This window comes from Ambystoma mexicanum, chromosome 2q (assembly GCF_040938575.1).
Source record: "Ambystoma mexicanum isolate Mex_15411 chromosome 2q, UKY_AmexF1_1, whole genome shotgun sequence".
In the NCBI taxonomy this organism is placed as follows: Eukaryota; Metazoa; Chordata; class Amphibia; order Caudata; family Ambystomatidae; genus Ambystoma; species Ambystoma mexicanum.
Window position 1 is genome coordinate 1,316,002,463 of NC_090924.1, and position 21,483 is coordinate 1,316,023,945.

Here is a 21,483-nt window from a genome sequence, read left to right on the forward strand (position 1 = left end):
TCAGAATGTCTGGGGTGGTCCTAGAAAAGCCATACATGAAAATGGGCCTCATTCCAAGTACGGCGGTCCAGAAATAAGGGTGTCGGTAGCAATGTACAGGCACCCTTTCTGGACCACCATACTACGTGAATGACTGTAGGGGCACGGATCCCCCGGCTGACTTGACCTGCCGGGAAATCAGACCCCTACCGGCATGTCTCTCACTGAAGCAACATGTCAGTGCTTCAGTGTCTCCATTCCCATGGAGTCGGAAATGGGGATTTACGGTTACGCGCCCACTTGTGATATCCCAGTGGCACCGGGGTATCAGGAGGCGGAATCGGTGTTACAGGGTTGGTTACCGCCAACCTCGTAATGAGGCCCATAGAGTCAGAAAACGAGAGAAAGAAAGTGCAAAGAAATAGAGCACTAGATGTGCGTATACTACACTGGGCACACAGCAAGTATGGAAATACAAGGTGAAGCATTCAAAGTTATGCAGGTCTGTTGACACTCAGACATAAGACAACATAGCAACTAGGTGCCTCCAGAACATATAAGTCATGTGTTTATTGACATTCGTCCCCCTTCTTGGAAGCCATTACTCAATCAACCCCTTGACATGTAAGAGGATTCAATTCAGCACTACAGCTAAGTCAACGCCTAGTCTAGAATACTGAATGAAAACCCTTATTGATATATCTTTATGTCCAGTTCATGCGTTCTGGATGACTACCCCTATATAACACTCCTCTGTTGGAATCCCCCTGACCCCACTGAGCCAAGAAGTAGTTCTGTTTTGCAAGTTAAAAGGTTTATTTGATAATTTAAACAATAGATATATATATCACACTTTATAATAAATTAATAATTGGATATCACACTATCTGATAGGATAAAGATTAACAACGGAGAATCTGGCACTAGCACACTTCTTTATAATCACTAAGGAGTTGACAGGAAATGGATAAGGTAGCACACTGGTAAATAGGGACAGAAGAATAATGTAATAGAGAATGCTTTATAGAGTTCAAATGGATGCAATGTTGAATGAAATGCAGTACAGAAAATAACTTGATAGGATTTCAGCAAAAGACAATGTAATCACTTTCTTGGACAATTTACCCCCCCTTTTATGCAATGCAAGGAAATGGAAGGAAGGCACACAGTTCTCAAAAATGCAATCAAATGTGATTCAGTTCACCCCAGCAAGCTTAGACTACAGAAGTTTACAACACAGGCAAAATGCTTTTATATGTGCTGGCAATGAAGTAAAAAATATGCTAAAATGCTTTTAATTCCCTCTAGAGGTTCAGGTGAGTGGTATCTAGTTAATATTAGCTCAGGCTCACTCTAGCAGTGATGCAGGGATAGTTTTTATGAGGCAAACGATTTTTTTCAGAGGAAAGCAAAAGCAGCTATCTTTTTGCAAGTAGAGAAATTTTCAAATCGCGGCAAAATTCGCGAATGCGTCTGGCGCGATTACAGAGGAACTACAAGGGCTAGCAATATCATTTTGGGATCCTAGGAAAGCCTAGGATCTCAGCTTCCAGATGAAAGTTACTGCAAGTCTCTAGGACAAACGGTCGCGGAGATATGAGCGATATGGTAAAGGTCGTTTTTCAGATTTGAAATTTTAAAGTTCAAAAAGACAGGTGACAGTTTTTCAAAATGACAAGGTACAGCTTCTAGGAGACAGTTCTGGTTAGATTAAAATAGATTGAATTATATTATTTTAACTAAGAGATTGTTTCTGCACAGTTCTACTAGGTACTCACAATATCTTTTAAAATATGCCTCGCCACGGATCTGGTCAGGTTTTGGACTGGACTCCGGTCTCGGTCTCGGCACTTCACAGTGATCTGGGTCAGCTCTCTGGTTCTGCCAACAGTGGTCTGGATCAGCTCTGCTCTGCTGGTCTGGTCTGGGTCTCTAGTTCTGGATAGATTGAAGTCTCTAGTTTGGCTCTTTGAAGTTTGATGGAGGTAAGGTATGGAATTTTGGCAGAGCTTCCAGCTGCAAGTGGAAAATGAATGTCTATTTGGCTTGCACTATCTGCTTTTATCTGTTTAGAATGTGGGTGTGTGTGCAGCATCACTAGACCCTACCCCTCTCCACTTGCCATTGGTCAAATTTCCATTTCTCACTTGATTGGGGAAGGAACTGTGAGTCAGAGCGATGTCATTTTATGGCTTGCAGAGAGGACACTCCACTGTCAAAGTGCACACAATCTACATTTGATAAAAAAAAGACATATTTGCACAGGTACACATTTGTTTAAAATTACATGCACCCCTCACATATCATAGGAGGTATCCCCTGTTCAAACTCTGCTCTTCCTGGGGGCTTGCATTCAGAAATGGCACATATTTCACTTTTTAACTGATTTTGCAATGTCGGACATTAATCCAAATTTACACACATGTGCGCAAGGAGTATGGACATTAATTGATGAAGTGTCAGATTTTTCACATGCATACATTTTGAGTAATATCCTCTTTTCCGCTAAAACCCCCCTGAAGATACCACCGGTTCTAAAAACCTCTTAAAATGTGGGCAGAAAAATCACAAGAATTATGGTATCATTTATAAATTTTTCACATGTCCGCTCTATGAATGATCCATCTTTTTAAAGTTATGTTCTGGCCCCAAAGGGGTGTGGTTTCCCCCCAGCACAAGGTTGAATTTCTGGTTTTTCCAGTTCTGCCAAGCCAGCTTGCTCTCACAGGCAGTGCCCCTCCCCTGTCCTTCCAGGAGGAAGCTCCATTTACGACTCCCGCCAATAAAACATTTGCCTGAGTCAAGGGGGTTGCATTGTTCAGAGCTCCTGTATTCTGTGGGGGCTCCCCTTAATTCAATTATCAGAGAGATGGCATATCCTTAGTGTGGCCAGCAAAAGGCAGATAGGCCTGGGAACACAGCTGTGACTCAAGTTTCACTCCTGATGGGGGTGGCTGGTGGGCAGAATTCAGTTCCTTAAGCCAGGTTTCAGATAAAATGTCACTTTTTGTTCCCCAGTTTAAGTCAAGACAATTTTTTACATATGCAGCTAGAATGCTGATTCTAAGTTCAAAACTATGACATTTAAACAATTGCAACCTATGTGACACTCAGAAATAGGTCACTCATTTCTTTTAAACATTTAGATTTTTAGTGTCTTTCAGTCCAAATTTACTTAAACTGCTGAAATCCACAGCTCAGCCAGTCTTGTTATAAACCTTCAAGTCACTTCAGAATATAACTTTACATTGTATCCACCTCTCAGTAAGTCTTTCTTTGGCCTGTTTTGGGTTCATTTATTCAGTTTTACAAAAAGTAAAATCTGGTGTTGTTTTAAAATGCCGGCTTTTGGATAGTGGTGAGTACTGGTAATGCACCCATTTTTGGGATTTAAGAAATGAATTCCCCACAATTCTATGTGGCTTTTGGCAATCAGCATTTCCATTCCCAATGGTTTCAGGCTACTGTGTGGGTAGTCCAATGGGGTTTTTAGGCAGTGCCCTTCTGTGCCCATAACATCGGCAAAAATGGGTGGCAGCCTATTCTTCATGCACTTCCCTGGGCATTTTCTGGGAAGCTCTGGCCATCATGATGTTTTCAATGCCAGTACTGCACAGTTTTTGAGGTAGGGCTCGGATGCATGGGTAGAAACATCCCACAGACAATTTATATCATGCAATCATTCATGCTGGCTCCTTTGTGAAACTTAACACAATCCAATGGGTGAAAAGGCTAATGCCAAAAAAGAGATAGGGGAAATGGTATGTAGTGGACGGTGCACAATTTGCTATTAGGTGTTGCGCGTATGGGTCAGTTTTGCAACGCTTAGTGGAACAAAAACGAATTCTATGTATGGTGGTAAATGACATATGGATTTGTATAAACATCCACATTACTAGGGTGTTGTTATTACCTTTTTTTGTACATGCATGGCATTTCAATTGGCTGAAAGGTGAACATGATGCGTGGGCTTTGGTTGCAACAGGTTGCCTCTGCTGTTAATTAAGTGGAAAGAGTGCCTGATATAAGAGGTTTGATAGAATAATGTGGATTTAGCACTTGTTTTCTTATTGTCAGCATGTGCCTTTTTGACGTTGAGAACTTTCAGGGTTGACACTTCTAATGGTCCAAACTACTTTGTCTTCTTTTAATCAAAGAATCAATGATACTGGGTATCTGAGGAAGCACTTGGCATATGATATGTTATGATATGATAGGTTATTTCTAACATGCTTAAAATACCCAGAGGTTTCTAAGTGCGGACCCGGTGGTCGAACCTGTGTTGCACTGTGACGTCTTGCTTCCAATGCGAGCACATTGCCGCTGAGCTATCCTCCCGAGATAAAGGAAGACAACCCACTGGCTTGGCAAAGGCATGTTCATAATTGGCTTCTACAGCAAGGTGTAGTGGGATCTGGCATGGCCAGAGCGCCTGCACTGGGTGGGTCAGAGGAACCCAAGCCATGAGACATGTCGCTGCTGCCTCCTCGTGCCTTCCCGCTTAGTGAGTGTCCTTTGAAGATTCTCTGGGCCTCATTTTAACCTTACCGGTATCCTGGTGGTAAAGACACCAGGATACCGGCAAAGGCTATTTCCGTTTTCGGCATGTGATCCGGCGGCACTGCTGCTGCATTAAAAGTAATGAAGTAACAGTGTTAATGTCCATTCCTGGAGTACCATAGGACTCCATGAGGGGTTTTGCTGTCATTACAGCACCGGAAATACCAGTGTCGTTAATTACAGCTTTTTTCCGGTGGGGCGCCTGCCTTAAAACCAGCTGCAGGTAACATTGGTGCGCCAGCAGCAAACCTGTAGTTGACCAGTCTGGTGCTGGTATACATCAATACAAGCACTTTTTTACTGGACCAGCCGACTCAGAATACGGCCCTCGGTGTGCTGAGTGCATGTGGAGGGAGCGACGACATTAGAAAGGCAACAGTTATGCTACACACTGCTGCTCCCATACTAGGGAGAAGACTTACCTCAATAAAGCTCTCTGTCTTCATCGCTGATCTCCTGTCTTCCTGTGTCAGCGGGACTTCCTGTCCTGGCCAAGGAACTTACGTAGGGCTAAAGAAAACGTTTTCCTTCAAATTGCAACCAATCGCTGCTTACTAGTTTACTGACTGTTATCTCCATTCCCTGTCTCTTTAAGTTAGTTTGTAGTCAAGGAGCTCTTAACATGTGTTAAGCTCACAGCAGTGTGATGCAGTACACCTCCTACACTCACCATGCAAAGTGAAATGTAGGCCATACTTGTACCCCTTAAATATATTCGGATACCCCCTGATCACGCTCTCACCAGAGTAAATAAAACCCTCTAGGGAATTAAGGCCATGAGTCTATCTTGCAAGAGATAGAAAACTTTAATTTTTACAAAGATGATGATCGGGGGAATGGTAGAGGACTCTGCCATTCCGACCAGCATTCTGTCTTCCTTGGTTGGCTCCTGCAGACTAATGGCCAGCAGGCGCCTTTATATACTCTTCAACTTGGTCACTGGATACCGGCAGAGAAAAGGATGCTGTATTCTCCAGTGTTGCATGTCAAGGTTTACATTTAGACAAATCACGCTTAACATACTGCTGCCTCTGCAGGAATAAATTGTAGCTCTTGTTTGCATAATTTGCTATGCTATTAACATTCATGCATAAACACATCTTCCCGCCATACTCTCAATACTTCACTCAATAAAATTATATTTTATCTGGTCCAGTAATTTTTATAAAAAACCCTCTTTTCCCATAGTACTCTGTCATGCATTGCATCTTTTGTAGTCTCCATTGGCTTGTGATGGACAGGGAACAGCTCCTGAGTTACCTTGTGTACTCTGCCTGCCTGTCTATAGTCTACCTTTAGCACAGGCTGCATTCCTTCTGGAAGAGAACCTGTTTTGACATTTGATTTTAAAACTACACAGAATAACATTTACACGTGTTTTCTACTAATGGTTATTTGCACCTTATATTTTAAATACTACCTATCTTTATTTAGTGACCTTCTCCCCCCTGGACTCTTGGAGTGCTTAGAAAACAGTTATCAGAAGTCTTGCCTAATTCTAAAGCACTTGGGAAACTTGGGAATGAAGAAAAGCACTAGGCTTCTTCCCAACAAAAGCCTGACAGTGACTCTTGGATTTCACTTGTAATTAACCTTGCAGGGGAGGATGATCAAATCTCTCTCTTCTTCAGCGAAACTGACCCATAATGTTATGCCCACCCAGGAACTGTGTTACACCCTATCTCATGTTTTTGTCACGAAGATCATGACTATTCACCTGAATAGGTTTATTGCTGCAAATGCTTCTCCCAGCAGTGAGAACATCCCACCTCAATTTTTGGACCCTGCTGCAGGTCCGACAAGCTGGTCATCCTTTCCAAGGTTCTCAGAAGAGACCCTCTGATGCCATCCCTCTGGCTGTCATGAAAAAGATCTCCCCAGATCGGAGATCACGGTTGCCATCAACATTTCCTGCCAATCAGGACTGGTCCCGCAAGAGTTAAAAGCTGCTAGGATTATCCCCCTTCTGAAGAAGCTTTCACTGAAACCCTCTGTCCTGTCTAATTTCCATCCTGTTTCTCTTCTCCCCTTCCTCACAAAGCTTTTGGAATATCTGGTGCCTCCTTTACTTTCCACGTTTCTTGAATCTTCTCACCTCCTGGAACCTGCCCAGTTTGGTTTTAGGCCTGGTAGAAGCACAGAGAGTGTACTGGTCTCTGTCCAGGACGATATGGCCAGGCTGGTGGACGCAGGTGGTTTTTGGGGCCCTGATTTTGTTAGACCTGTCTGTGGCGTTCAACACTGTCGAGCACCCCATTCTGCTGTCCCATCTTGCCCAGATGGGTATATCTGGGCAGGTACTGGCCTGGTTCACCTCGTTCCTGGCGGATCGTATTCAGACTCTCTCTATGCCACCTTTCCTCTCTGCCCCTTGTCATCTCTGTTGTGGAGTGCCTCTGGGCTCCTCCCTGTCTCCGATTCTATTTAATATCTACATCTGGGCACTTGTGTGGCTCATCTGCTCCTTCAGCGTCAGGTGCTACTCTTATGCCGACGACACTCAGATCCTGATCCGGCTAGATCTTGACCAGGCTGAGATGTCGTGCCTACAGGTGTGCCTGGCGGCCGTGGGGGATTGGATGAACCACAACTGGCTCAAATTGAACGGGAACAAGACCGAGGTGCTGGTGGTGGGTTGTCCCCCCCGATCTCTCACTCTGGATATCTACCTTCTGGCATTCATCTCTTGGCTCCCATCCAGTCCCGGCATGGAAGGTGAAAAACTTGGGTGTAGTCCTGTCGGCATCTCTATCCATGGACAGCCAAGTAGCAGCCCTTTGCCATTCTGGCCACTTTCAGCTTAAAGTATTAAAGAAAGTGCTTCCCATGATCCCTGCCCCACTTCATCCACCGGTGCTGGCTGCTATGGTGCTATCCCGGCTGGGCTATTGTAATTCTCTTTACCTGTCGCAGCCGAAGGGGCTGATTCAGCGACCGCAACGTTTACAAAACTTAGCAGCTCGTGTGGCAACAGGTACACCCAATGGATCCCTCATTTCTCTGGTGCTGCGAGCCTTTCATTGGCTTCCAGTGACTGGTAATGCACCCATTTTTGGGATTTAAGAAATGAATTCCCCACAATTCTAGGTGGCTTTTGGCAATCAGCATTTCCATTCCCAATGGTTTCAGGCTACTGTGTGGGTAGTCCAATGGGGTTTTTAGGCAGTGCCCTTCTGTGCCCATAACATCGGCAAAAATGGGTGGCAGCCTATTCTTCATGCACTTCCCTGGGCATTTTCTGGGAAGCTCTGGCCATCATGATGTTTTCAATGCCAGTACTGCACAGTTTTTGAGGTAGGGCTCGGATGCATGGGTAGAAACATCCCACAAGCCCCCCTTCTTGCGGTGGCCATCTGATCCTTCACTGGTGGGACCCGCAAGATCTGGGATGTTGTTCTCATCTTCTTCCGGTAGATGGCACAGTTCAGCATCTTTTCCTTCATCCGGTGGATCAATCGGTCATCCTCGCCGGTCCTGATGGGAATATTGGGCGGTACGCTGGGCCCCCTTGCGTCATCCTCCCAGTCTCCGGATCATCCTCCTTGGCCCGTCTCCAGGTTTTCTTTCTCCTAGGACGACAAAGGAAGAGCGGCAATACCTACTCATAGACGTTTTTCCACCACTGTTGAGATAGTGGGGCAGCATATGCTTTTCATCATAACGAAACATTACATTCTTATTTTGAAAAAAAAAACAGTATAACTAAGAGACAGTTTCATGCAAATCACAATATTTTAGAGACTAGATGTGGTATGTTTTATGATTGGAACTGAATTAGTCTGAGACAGTACCCGCTAGGATTCCAGAGGATTCCTCCAGTTGTTGCAGAGTGTGCCTGGGATGGCAACATTTCAACTGGTTTATGTGGACCCACTTGTCTTCCCCCGCTGCCAAAGGACCTTTGGGGATGTGGATTTTGTAGGCCACAGGGGAGATTTTGTCGATGATCTCAAAGGGTCCCTTCCATGTAGGCAAAAATTTGCGCTGCTTGGCCTGGTTCCTTTGGAAGTTGTATAGATAGACCCGGTCTCCCACCTGATATTCCTTCCTGGAAGTTTTCAGGTCATAATGGGTCTTCATGCTATCAGCTGATCTTTCTAGATTCCGCTGAGCATAAGCAAAAGCATGTTGAAGGTGTTTCCTTAAATTCTCCACATACTCATGAGTTGTGGAGGCATTTATCAGTGTCTGCTCTTTGGGTCCTGTAGAGCAAATGCTGAGGAAGCACCATCTTGCGCCCAGTCATCAACTCGAATGGTGACATTTTGGTTGCAGATGAAGGGGTAGATCTGATGGCCATTAGGACCAGAGGTAATCGGATATCCCAACTTGGCCCAGAATCTGCCACAAACTTCTTTAACATGCTCACAATGGTTCGGTTATATCTCTCTACTGCCCCAGAAGAAGCTGGCCTGTAAGCAATATGCAACTTCCTTTTGACCCCCAGTATCTCCCACATCTTTGTCATTACTTCACTGGTGAAGTGGCTACCTCTGTCTGACTCAATCCTTTGAGGTAGACCAAAACGGGAAAAGATGTGGTTAATCATCAAGGCAGCTGCAGTTTCTGCCTTGCAATTTGGGGCTGGGAGACATTCCACCCACTTGGTAAACAAGCATGTCACAGTTAACATGTACTTATTCCCCCTAGCAGAGCGAATCACGGGGCCTACAAAGTCGATTTGTAAATCTGACCATGGCAGTGTCATCCCCCGCTTTTGGAGAGGCGCGCGGTGCGTGAGGGTTGTGTCAACGTGGTAAGAGCATCCATCCACATAGACAGTGGGCATTCCCTCACACTTGTCTTCTTCAAAGACTTTGTGTGGGGAATTAAGGTATGCCTCCGTGTTGTCCTTGATTTTTAGACTTTCGTCCTCGAGACAGTTTTCTCTGGCACAATCATGCAAGTCAGCCAGACCTTGCGCGAGGGGACTCTTCTTGTTTTGGCCATATCTGACCTCCACAGGAAAGCCTTGCATTGACAGAATCCAGGAAGTAATTCGGGAATTACTCACATTTCCGGCCCGGATTCTGTCACTTTGGAGATATTGCAGAGGCTGGTGTGGAGTCTCCACTATGATATGTTCCCCCTGGATAAACGGGCGGTAATTCTTCAATGCCCACACCGTTGCCAGGAGTGCCTTCTCACAATCGTTGAATTTTTCCTCCACAGAGGATAAAGTTTTGCTCGCATAGGAGATAACTTTATTGACCTTGTCATGCTTTTGGTATAATACTGCCGTCAAGCACGTATTAGAGAACCCCGTCTCCAGGAAGAACTCCTTGTTTCTGACAGGGTAAGCTAGGCAAGGCGCTTGTGAGAGGCTTCTTTTGAGTTGTATTACTGCCTCGGCTTGTTCTGGACCCCATTCCCACTTGACCCCCCCCTTCAAGAGATGAATCAGGGGTCTGGTGATCTCTGCGTAGCCCTCAATGAACTTTCTGCTGTAATTAGTCAGCCCAAGGAGGCTCCTTAGTTCCCGCAGAGTTGTGGGGTCTTTCAATTTTTGAAGTGCTTCCACTTTCTTTTCCTGGGGACAGAGACCCTTAGGAGTAATCTCATGCCCCAAGAAATTAACACGGGTTCTACACCACTGTGCTTTCTGAAAGGAAAGTTTTGCTCCGGCGGCCCTCAACTGTGTCAGAACATAACGGATCTCCGCTATGTGTTCCTCCACAGATGAACTTTTGATGAGGACATCATCTACATAAGCCAGGTTACCCCTCCCACCCAGGTCGGGCATGGCCTTATGTAGGAAAATGTTGAATTCATTGCCGGAGTTGAGGTATCCGAAGGGAGTCCGGGTCCATGTGTACTGCTGGCCCCCAAAGGTAAAAGCCAGTTTGTATTTGTCCTCCCTGCTGACAGGCATGGTCCAGTATCCATTGGTCAGGTCTATTGCAGTGAATACCTGTGACCCCTGAATCTGGGCCAGCCCTTGGTCAATGTAGGGCAGAGGCCATCGGGAAGTATGGACCCGTTTGTTGAGCTCCCTGAGGTCAGCGCAGAGTCTCCACTGGCCGTTTGGCTTTAATATTCCCAGCACCGGATTATTGAAGGTGCTGTGGACGGGACGGATTATTCCCCTGGACTCAAGGTTCTTAATTATTTCAGTAAGGGACTCCATTGATGCGAGAGGCAAGCGATATTGCTTCACAAACACAGGAGTCATGCCAGGGTCCGTGGGGATTGTTGTTGTGTGGATGTCGGTGCGACCACAGTCATATGAGTCTACCGCAAAGAGATCTTGGAAATCCAAGAAAACTTGTTTCAACTTTTGCTTTTGTTCCAGAGTCACACAGGCATCAGCTAGGTTGACTCTCTCTTCCACCATCTGCCTGAAGCCTGGAAAGACTTCTGGTTTGGCTATTTCAGCGGCCTCCTCCAGCTGGGTGGAGAAGTCCCTGGTCAGAGTGCTGATTTGGACTGGAGGCTTCAGGTGGGAAAGGCAGCCCTCATGGACCTGGAAAATCACCTCATCCCTCCTGAAGTCACAAGTCACATCTTCCTTACCATAAGGGCAAGAAGTGTACACCAGGAAGTTCCCCCTATGCCGGGTAAAAATCCTGTCTGGTGTTGTATTGTCATCACTGTCACTGTCAAAGCAGTCCTTGGGGATTGGCCCTAACAGTTCATTGCCTAAATCTATGGAAAAATGTCGGTCATCAACCGCCATTCCAATAATGGTGCATGCGGCTAGAGTAATACTCTTTAAGTCGCTGTTATCCACCTCTATTGGAATGGTGTCATGTTCTATGTTGACTAATGGAGTTGGGTTTACCCCCAACCCTTGCTGTTGGAGAGAAGCATTTAGATGTATGTAAGCATCAGGGTTTTGCAAATATTGTCCTCTTTTAGCTTTCACTTCCAGGGAGAATTGTCGGGTCCTTTCTGGGATAGTGACTTCCTCTTTGATCTGAATTTCAACTGCATAAGGTAGCAATTGAGCTGACCTAAATGCTTTTTCTGGATCATCAAAGCCCATGGGATTATCCGCTAATCGGGACCAAGCTTTGAAGTTTATTAGGTCCAAACTAATGGCAAAGCGATTGAGAATGTCACTGCCTAAGTAAAAGGCGGCAGGGACGTCTCGCACGACCCAACAATTGTGGACTATGCTCTTGTTGCCAATGGAGATTTTGAGCATACACCTGCTTGGCAGGAGATGTTTGGAATTAGGCGCTTCCAGGTCCATTCCCCATTTGTCTATCAGTTTGAATGTGGGATTGGCTGGATCTTTTGGGAGTTGGCGGAACATGGCTTCGCTGATGAAGCTCTTATCGTTGTTCACACACACTCGAGCGAGAACAGAGTCCTTCCCATCATTTAACTGAACAGGGATGAACAACTGCTCTCCAATTTGCTGAATCTCAGCCAGGCTCTGAGCTGATTTCACATCTTTCTGGACTATAGGAGTGGGAGTTTCTGATTGTGGATTAGTAAAGAATTTCAGGGTGTTTCCTTCCAGTGTGGAATACCACCTTAAACTGGAAGGAAGGTTGATTTTCAGAAATAGAGAGGACCCCCCATCACCAGTCTGTTGTCCTACTGCTATTACTGTCACGTCTGGAATTTGGCCGTTCTGGAAGTGAAATTCTACTTGGTCAGATTTTTGTTCAACCATGTGGCAGGTGCCGTTTAAACTAACATGGTTGACACTCTGTTTTAATTTTATTGGTCGGCTAGTCTGGGTCCAGAGGACCTTGTTTACGCAATCTATTAGGGGTGACAACCTTCTCAGGAGGTCATTCCCTAGTAAACAAGGGGTGCCCTCTGGGGTCACTACTATGACCGGGTGTTTCACCTTGTGTCACCCGATCTTAATGTCCAAGTCTGCAGTCCCCTCAACGGGAATTTCCTTCCCGTCAAAGTTCTGCAGTTGTCCAGGAAGAGAGGTGAGAGGAATTTGGTAATTCTCTCCCCTTCCTGCATTCAGTTCGTCAAAGGCCCTTCTGGACAGAAGGGTAGCTTGAGATCCAGTGTCCACCAGTGCCAAGATTGTACCCTGCCCCTGTACTTGTACCGGGGCATAGTATCTTCCCTCCTTCTCCTCAAGGGGGCACAGATAATGCACATTTTTGGACAACTGGTGGGCTAACTTTCTGGTTTTGGACATCGCTAGCGAAGAGATTTGGGCAGAATTCTGTGGAGAGCCTTGGGAATCTGAAAGAAAAATTTGGCAACTGGAGATCAGAGCCATAGTGGGTTCCCCTGGCTCCGGTTCTGGGCCGCCCCCCCCTTTTTGGAGGCAGTCATCAGGATGGGTTTGAACCAGGGGATTTTCTTGCTGTTGGTTCTGGGATGAGATGGTGGGCGGCGGTAGCTCAGTCTCCACATCTCCCCAGTCTGGATTTGCATCCCTAGGGACCCATTTTTCTTTGGGAGGAGTTCCCCCCTCTTTGAAGGAGAAGATCCTTTTCCCAGGATCCTCTGAGGATCCCTCTCCCTCAAATTGGAAGATCTGTACCTCCTCCTTAAACTGAGTCTGTTTGGGTCTTTTGTTTCTCCTACCCCCACTCTGCTCCTTGGGAGGCAGGCTTTCAGGGGCAAGAGATTTTGTTTCCGGTTCCTGGGTTTCCAGGGGCTGTTTACAAGTGAGGAAGGAAGCTTCCTCCAAGGCTTTACACCCCCCTTCCCCTTGTGCCTCTTCCCTGGGAACCGGTGAGTTATCGGGGTGCTGCCCCCGTCATTGTTCTGGGGCACCAGGTCCGGAGTTGGGTGCGTTCTGCGCCGGCATGCCGATCTGAGGGTTCTGCTGAGCCCTCAGTATGTGACCCAGATCCCACGCCATGTTTTGAACCTGGCGCTCTAACTGGGAAACCCGCTCAGGCTGATACGGGGCCCTGTTTTCTCCCCTGGGCTGATCCCGGGAAGGGTAGCTATCCCTTCTTTGGTAGTACCCCTGGTTGGGAAGATTTGGATACCCCTCCACCCTTGGCCTCCCCTCTCCCGGATTCAGTGGTCTGGGCTCAGGGAATTGGGGAAAGAAGGATGGATGGTTTTGGGGCTGAAAGTTGGGGATACCTGGGGAAAAAGTTCTGCCCAGGATTTGGAGAATTTCTGCCCTCCTGTGGGAAGTTTGGAGGGAAGTTCCCTGGGTTCGGTGCTCGGTTGGATCCCCCCCCTTGGGCTGGGGGAGTCCACACATAACCCAGGATTGGACTGTTACCTTTGTAGCGAGGACTTACATAGTCAGGAGAGCGAGGGACCCCATTTGTGGGGCTGCCTCCCTGGCTCCCTGTCTGTGACTGGCCCGAGGACCTTCTGGGCCTAGCATTATTAGGTGCAGGTAGGTTTTTAGGCCCCCCCATCTCCAAATCTAAAACGGGGGTGACCTTTACCTCTGCCACCTTGGCAGCAGCAGGGATGCTGTTGGCTTTGGGGTTTTTCTGGGCATTACTTTTGCTATCTACCGGTTTCTGCACCTCATAGATCCGGGTAGCCTGTTCAATGACCCAGTCTAAAGATCTTTTCTCGTGAAAATCCCTCACGAGCTGGGTCATTATGTATTTGGGCAAGGCATGAAAAAATGTATTAATAAATTCTCTACTGTCTGTGCGCACCCTTCTGGTGGTCTGCGCAAAAGCACGTTTCAGTTCTTGCACAAATTCTTGTGGGGCCTGATCCTCCCCACATTGCAAATTGTAGGCTGCCTTGCGAGCCTCTTGAGGATTTCTGTGAACAGAAAAATGTTTGAAGATGGCCGCCTTATAGGTGGACCATCTTAAATGGTTTTGGTCCTCCAGCCCCGCAAAGAAACTGGAGTATTCCGGGGAGAAGGTCCACTTTACATATTGAATACAGCTTTGGCTGTCCTTCAAATGGAAAGTCTCCATCATTTGCTCAAACAACTCTAAGTGCTCCCAAACAGAATATTTGGCGTTTTTATGATAAGGCGTGATGACGCTCCTGATTGCCTTAATCTGCTTTAAGGGGTCCTTAAGCAAGGCCCTTTTTGTCTTATTGGCCCTTTTGGTCCGGGTTACCCTGGTCCATTCATCTTCTGACTCAGAGGCACTGCTCCCAGAGGTTCCCGTCTGTTCTTCCAGGTTTTCCCGGATTCTGCGAGCCTGGGAATGGCTGGCAGAATGTGGGGACCTGGTCTCCTGTTTCCTGTGGTGCTCAGAGGAGTCTTCAGATCCCTCCTTGCTGCCAGGATTTGATGGGTACCCCCCCCACTGACCTAACTGGGCAGAGGTTTTCAGGACGCCCTTAATGGGCCTACTCTCCTGGGGTTCCCCATTAAATTGCACTGTGCTTGGGTGCCCATACCCGGATGCCCGCCCCTCCATTCCTGGGTGGTACTGGCCTATGAGCCCCATGCTTCTGGCTGGATAGTAATCTGCCATCCCTGTGGCCCTGTGCTCACGTGCGCCAGGGGACATGGGGGTGGCAGAGTCCAGGGACTGAGAGGTATGAGGGCCTCTGGTACTAGGGCTCCTGAGGTTATGCTCCGGAGTTTCCATTTCCCAGCGAACCTCATCTCTATCCGCCCCTGCTCCCTGTTGCAATGCAAGAGCCTGCATTTGTGCCTTCAGTTCCTCAGTTAAGGCCTTACTAGACTCTATCAGTCTCTCCTGCATCGCTACCTGTTGTTGGAGCCTATCATTGTGTTGACAGAGGGCCTCATTTTCCCTCTGTGCTTCCTGGTTGGTCCTGGAGAACTGGGCCAGTCTTTGCTGCAGGAGGGTTACCTCCTGAGCTGTGTCCCTATTGGCCTGCTCCTTTCTTGCTAGAGCATCCTCCACCCTCCTGGTGTGCTCTAACAAGTTCTGGTGTTCTTTTTGGAGGTCACCCAGTCCCTGGTGGGCCAGGTGATTTTCTTCCATTTTCCTTTTTAAATGGCAGACTTCCTGGCCTAAGGCGTCTCTTTCCTGACTAAGAGCCTGCATTTGTGCCGCCAGGTCGTCCCTCTGCCTTCGAAAGGCACCAGCTTTCTGGCGTTCTTCATCAAACTCTGCCTGGGCATCCAGGTCTTTCAAAATCAGCTTGTTGCTCTCTGCCTTCACTCTATCTAGATGACTTTGCAGGGTGGCTACCTGCTCCGTGCATGCCCTGTTAAAGTCTAATTGTTGCTCCAGCTTTTTCTGGCTCTGCCGTAAGAAGTCCAAACTGTCTTGGTGCTCCTTTTGCAGGGCCAGAAATCTAGTATCCTGGTCAGCCTTTTCCTGTTGCAGGATGTCCATATCCTTCTTTATTTTAATGATGTGCTGTCTACTCTCATTTTCTGACTCCTGGCTCCTCTGCAGCCTCTGCTCAGAAGAGTCCAGATCAGATTGGGCCTTCTGTAATGCCAGCAGTTGCCTACTCGCCAAATCTTGGCCTTCAGCACATCTGTCCTGCATGGCTCCCATATGTAAATATAAATATGCCGCTACCCTGGCAATCTTGTGGTGCTCATCCTTGGCCTTCGGGGCCATGTATAGTTCACTCAGGGCCACATGTAGGGGACCCTGGTCTCTCCATATTTCTGACCCTGTTTCAGTGATCTGGGGTGTGAAGGCCTGCAACCAGACTGTTTGGTCCTGGTGAGTCCACTCACCTCTCACAAATAACTTATGTAAGAAGTGTTCTCTGGCTATTTTCATGTCTACTAAGGTCGTCATTCTAGAGATTGGTCTCTGTCCTGACTTACAGAAGTTTGTATTTTATTTTTGCAAAACAGACCTTTTCCTTAGAGCGTTGCTTTGAGGAGTGCTTTACAGCGTAACACAGCGTGGTGATCCGACCGGATATGTGTATCTGGTCAGCTGGCACACTGTATTAATCTGCACAAGTGATAGATCAAACCCAAACGTCCGGCCCGAGCCCCCAATTTGTAAGAGGATTCAATTCAGCACTACAGCTAAGTCAACGCCTAGTCTAGAATACTGAATGAAAACCCTTATTGATATATCTTTATGTCCAGTTCATGCGTTCTGGATGACTACCCCTATATAACACTCCTCTGTTGGAATCCCCCTGACCCAACTGAGCCAAGAAGTAGTTCTGTTTTGCAAGTTAAAAGGTTTATTTGATAATTTAAACAATAGATATATATATCACACTTTATAATAAATTAATAATTGGATATCACACTTAATCTGATAGGATAAAGATTAACAACGGAGAATCTGGCACTAGCACACTTCTTTATAATCACTAAGGAGTTGACAGGAAATGGATAAGGTAGCACATTGGTAAATAGGGACAGAAGAATAATGTAATAGAGAATGCTTTATAGAGTTCAAATGGATGCAATGTTGAATGAAATGCAGTACAGAAAATAACTTGATAGGATTTCAGCAAAAGACAATGTAATCACTTTCTTGGACAATTTACCCCCCCCCTTTTATGCAATGCAAGGAAATGGAAGGAAGGCACACAGTTCTCAGAAATGCAATCAAATGTGATTCAGTTCACCCCAGCAAGCTTAGACTACAGAACTTTACAACACAGGCAAAATGCTTTTATATGTGCTGGCAATGAAGTAAAAAATATGCTAAAATGCTTTTAATTCCCTCTAGAGGTTCAGGTGAGTGGTATCTAGTTAATATTAGCTCAGGCTCACTCTAGCAGTGATGCAGGGATAGTTTTTATGAGGCAAACGATTTTTTTCAGAGGAAAGCAAAAGCAGCTATCTTTTTGCAGGTGGAGAAATTTTCAAATCGCGGCAAAATTCGCGAATGCGTCTGGCGCTATTACAGAGGAACTACAAGGGCTAGCAATATCAATTTGGGGTCATAGGAAAGCCTAGGATCTCAGCTTCCAGATGAAAGTTACTGCAAGTCTCTAGGACAAACGGTCGCGGAGATATGAGCGATATGGTAAAGGTCGTTTTTCAGATTTGAAATTTTAAAGTTCAAAAAGACAGGTGACAGTTTTTCAAAATGACAAGGTACAGCTTCTAGGAGACAGTTCTGGTTAGATTAAAATAGATTGAATTATATTATTTTAACTAAGAGATTCTTTCTGCACAGTTCTACTAGGTACTCACAATATCTTTTAAAATATGCCTCGCCACGGATCTGGTCAGGTTTTGGACTGGACTCCGGTCTCGGTCTCGGCACTTCACAGTGATCTGGGTCAGCTCTCTGGTTCTGCCAACAGTGGTCTGGATCAGCTCTGCTCTGCTGGTCTGGTCTGGGTCTCTAGTTCTGGATAGATTGAAGTCTCTAGTTTGGCTCTTTGAAGTTTGATGGAGGTAAGGTATGGAATTTTGGCAGAGCTTCCAGCTGCAAGTGGAAAATGAATGTCTATTTGGCTTGCACTATCTGCTTTTATCTGTTTAGAATGTGGGTGTGTGTGCAGCATCACTAGACCCTACCCCTCTCCACTTGCCATTGGTCAAATTTCCATTTCTCACTTGATTGGGGAAGGAACTGTGAGTCAGAGCGATGTCATTTTATGGCTTGCAGAGAGGACACTCCCCTGTCAAAGTGCACACAATCTACATTTGATAAAAAAAGACATATTTGCACAGGTACACATTTGTTTAAAATTACATGCACCCCTCACATATCACAGGAGGTATCCCCTGTTCAAACTCTGCTCTTCCTGGGGGCTTGCATTCAGAAATGGCACATATTTCACTTTTTAACTGATTTTGCAATGTCGGACATTAATCCAAATTTACACACATGTGCGCAAGGAGTATGGACATTAATTGATGAAGTGTCAGATTTTTCACATGCATACATTTTGAGTAATATCCTCTTTTCCGCTAAAACCCCCCTGAACATACCACCGGTTCTAAAAACCTCTTAAAATGTGGGCAGAAAAATCACAAGAATTATGGTATCATTTATAAATTTTTCACATGTCCGCTCTATGAATGATCCATCTTTTTAAAGTTATGTTCTGGCCCCAAAGGGGTGTGGTTTCCCCCCAGCACAAGGTTGAATTTCTGGTTTTTCCAGTTCTGCCAAGCCAGCTTGCTCTCACAGGCAGTGCCCCTCCCCTGTCCTTCCAGGAGGAAGCTCCATTTACGACTCCCGCCAATAAAACATTTGCCTGAGTCAAGGGGGTTGCATTGTTCAGAGCTCCTGTATTCTGTGGGGGCTCCCCTTAATTCAATTATCAGAGAGATGGCATATCCTTAGTGTGGCCAGCAAAAGGCAGATAGGCCTGGGAACACAGCTGTGACTCAAGTTTCACTCCTGATGGGGGTGGCTGGTGGGCAGAATTCAGTTCCTTAAGCCAGGTTTCAGATAAAATGTCACTTTTTGTTCCCCAGTTTAAGTCAAGACAATTTTATACATATGCAGCTAGAATGCTGATTCTAAGTTCAAAACTATGACATTTAAACAATTGCAACCTATGTGACACTCAGAAATAGGTCACTCATTTCTTTTAAACATTTAGATTTTTAGTGTCTTTCAGTCCAAATTTACTTAAACTGCTGAAATCCACAGCTCAGCCAGTCTTGTTATAAACCTTCAAGTCACTTCAGAATATAACTTTACATTGTATCCACCTCTCAGTAAGTCTTTCTTTGGCCTGTTTTGGGTTCATTTATTCAGTTTTACAAAAAGTAAAATCTGGTGTTGTTTTAAAATGCCGGCTTTTGGATAGTGGTGAGTACTGGTAATGCACCCATTTTTGGGATTTAAGAAATGAATTCCCCACAATTCTATGTGGCTTTTGGCAATCAGCATTTCCATTCCCAATGGTTTCAGGCTACTGTGTGGGTAGTCCAATGGGGTTTTTAGGCAGTGCCCTTCTGTGCCCATAACATCGGCAAAAATGGGTGGCAGCCTATTCTTCATGCACTTCCCTGGGCATTTTCTGGGAAGCTCTGGCCATCATGATGTTTTCAATGCCAGTACTGCACAGTTTTTGAGGTAGGGCTCGGATGCATGGGTAGAAACATCCCACAGACAATTTATATCATGCAATCATTCATGCTGGCTCCTTTGTGAAACTTAACACAATCCAATGGGTGAAAAGGCTAATGCCAAAAAAGAGATAGGGGAAATGGTATGTAGTGGACGGTGCACAATTTGCTATTAGGTGTTGCGCGTATGGGTCAGTTTTGCAACGCTTAGTGGAACAAAAACGAATTCTATGTATGGTGGTAAATGACATATGGATTTGTATAAACATCCACATTACTAGGGTGTTGTTATTACCTTTTTTTGTACATGCATGGCATTTCAATTGGCTGAAAGGTGAACATGATGCGTGGGCCTTGGTTGCAACAGGTTGCCTCTGCTGTTAATTAAGTGGAAAGAGTGCCTGATATCAGAGGTTTGATAGAATAATGTGGATTTAGCACTTGTTTTCTTATTGTCAGCATGTGCCTTTTTGACGTTGAGAACTTTCAGGGTTGACACTTCTAATGGTCCGAACTACTTTGTCTTCTTTTAATCAAAGAATCAATGATACTGGGTATTTGAGGAAGCACTTGGCATATGATATGTTATGATATGATAGGTTATTTCTAACATGCTTAAAATACCCAGAGGTTTCTAAGTGCGGACCCGGTGGTCGAACCTGTGTTGCACTGTGACGTCTTGCTTCCAATGCGAGCACATTGCCGCTGAGCTTTCCTCCCGAGATAAAGGAAGACAACCCACTGGCTTGGCAAAGGCATGTTCATAATTGGCTTCTACAGCAAGGTGTAGTGGGATCTGGCATGGCCAGAGCGCCTGCACTGGGTGGGTCAGAGGAACCCAAGCCATGAGACATGTCGCTGCTGCCTCCTCGTGCCTTCCCGCTTAGTGAGTGTCCTTTGAAGATTCTCTGGGCCTCATTTTAACCTTACCGGTATCCTGGTGGTAAAGACACCAGGATACCGGCAAAGGTTATTTCCATTTTCGGCATGTGATCCGGCGGCACTGCTGCTGCATTAAAAGTAATGAAGTAACAGTGTTAATGTCCATTCCTGGAGTACCATAGGACTCCATGAGGGGTTTTGCTGTCATTACAGCACCGGAAATACCAGTGTCGTTAATTACAGCTTTTTTCCGGTGGGGCGCCTGCCTTAAAACCAGCTGCAGGTAACATAGGTGCGCCAGCAGCAAACCTGTAGTTGACCAGTCTGGTGCTGGTATACATCAATACAAGCACTTTTTTACTGGACCAGCCGACTCAGAATACGGCCCTCGGTGTGCTGAGTGCATGTGGAGGGAGCGACGACATTAGAAAGGCAACAGTTATGCTACACACTGCTGCTCCCATACTAGGGAGAAGACTTACCTCAATAAAGCTCTCTGTCTTCATCGCTGATCTCCTGTCTTCCTGTGTCAGCGGGACTTCCTGTCCTGGCCAAGGACCTTACGTAGGGCTAAAGAAAACGTTTTCCTTCAAATTGCAACCAATCGCTGCTTACTAGTTTACTGACTGTTATCTCCATTCCCTGTCTCTTTAAGTTAGTTTGTAGTCAAGGAGCTGTTAACATGTGTTAAGCTCACAGCAGTGTGATGCAGTACACCTCCTACACTCACCATGCAAAGTGAAATGTAGGCCATACTTGTACCCCTTAAATATATTCGGATACCCCCTGATCACGCTCTCACCAGAGTAAATAAAACCCTCTAGGGAATTAAGGCCATGAGTCTATCTTGCAAGAGATAGAAAACTTTAATTTTTACAAAGATGATGATCGGGGGAATGGTAGAGGACTCTGCCATTCCGACCAGCATTCTGTCTTCCTTGGTTGGCTCCTGCAGACTAATGGCCAGCAGGCGCCTTTATATACTCTTCAACTTGGTCACTGGATACCGGCAGAGAAAGGGATGCTGTATTCTCCAGTGTTGCATGTCAAGGTTTACATTTAGACAAATCACGCTTAACATACTGCTGCCTCTGCAGGAATAAATTGTAGCTCTTGTTTGCATAATTTGCTATGCTATTAACATTCATGCATAAACACATCTTCCCGCCATACTCTCAATACTTCACTTAATAAAATTATATTTTATCTGGTCCAGTAATTTTTATAAAAAACCCTCTTTTCCCATA

The 21,483-nt window shown here is 45.8% G+C and overlaps 1 long non-coding RNA gene across 1 annotated transcript in view; it reads right to left on the bottom strand.

The window, feature by feature from the left end:
- Positions 1 to 21,483, bottom strand: part of LOC138570132 (uncharacterized) — a 476,888-nt gene that overhangs the window by 152,990 nt on the left and 302,415 nt on the right. The window lies entirely within an intron of this gene.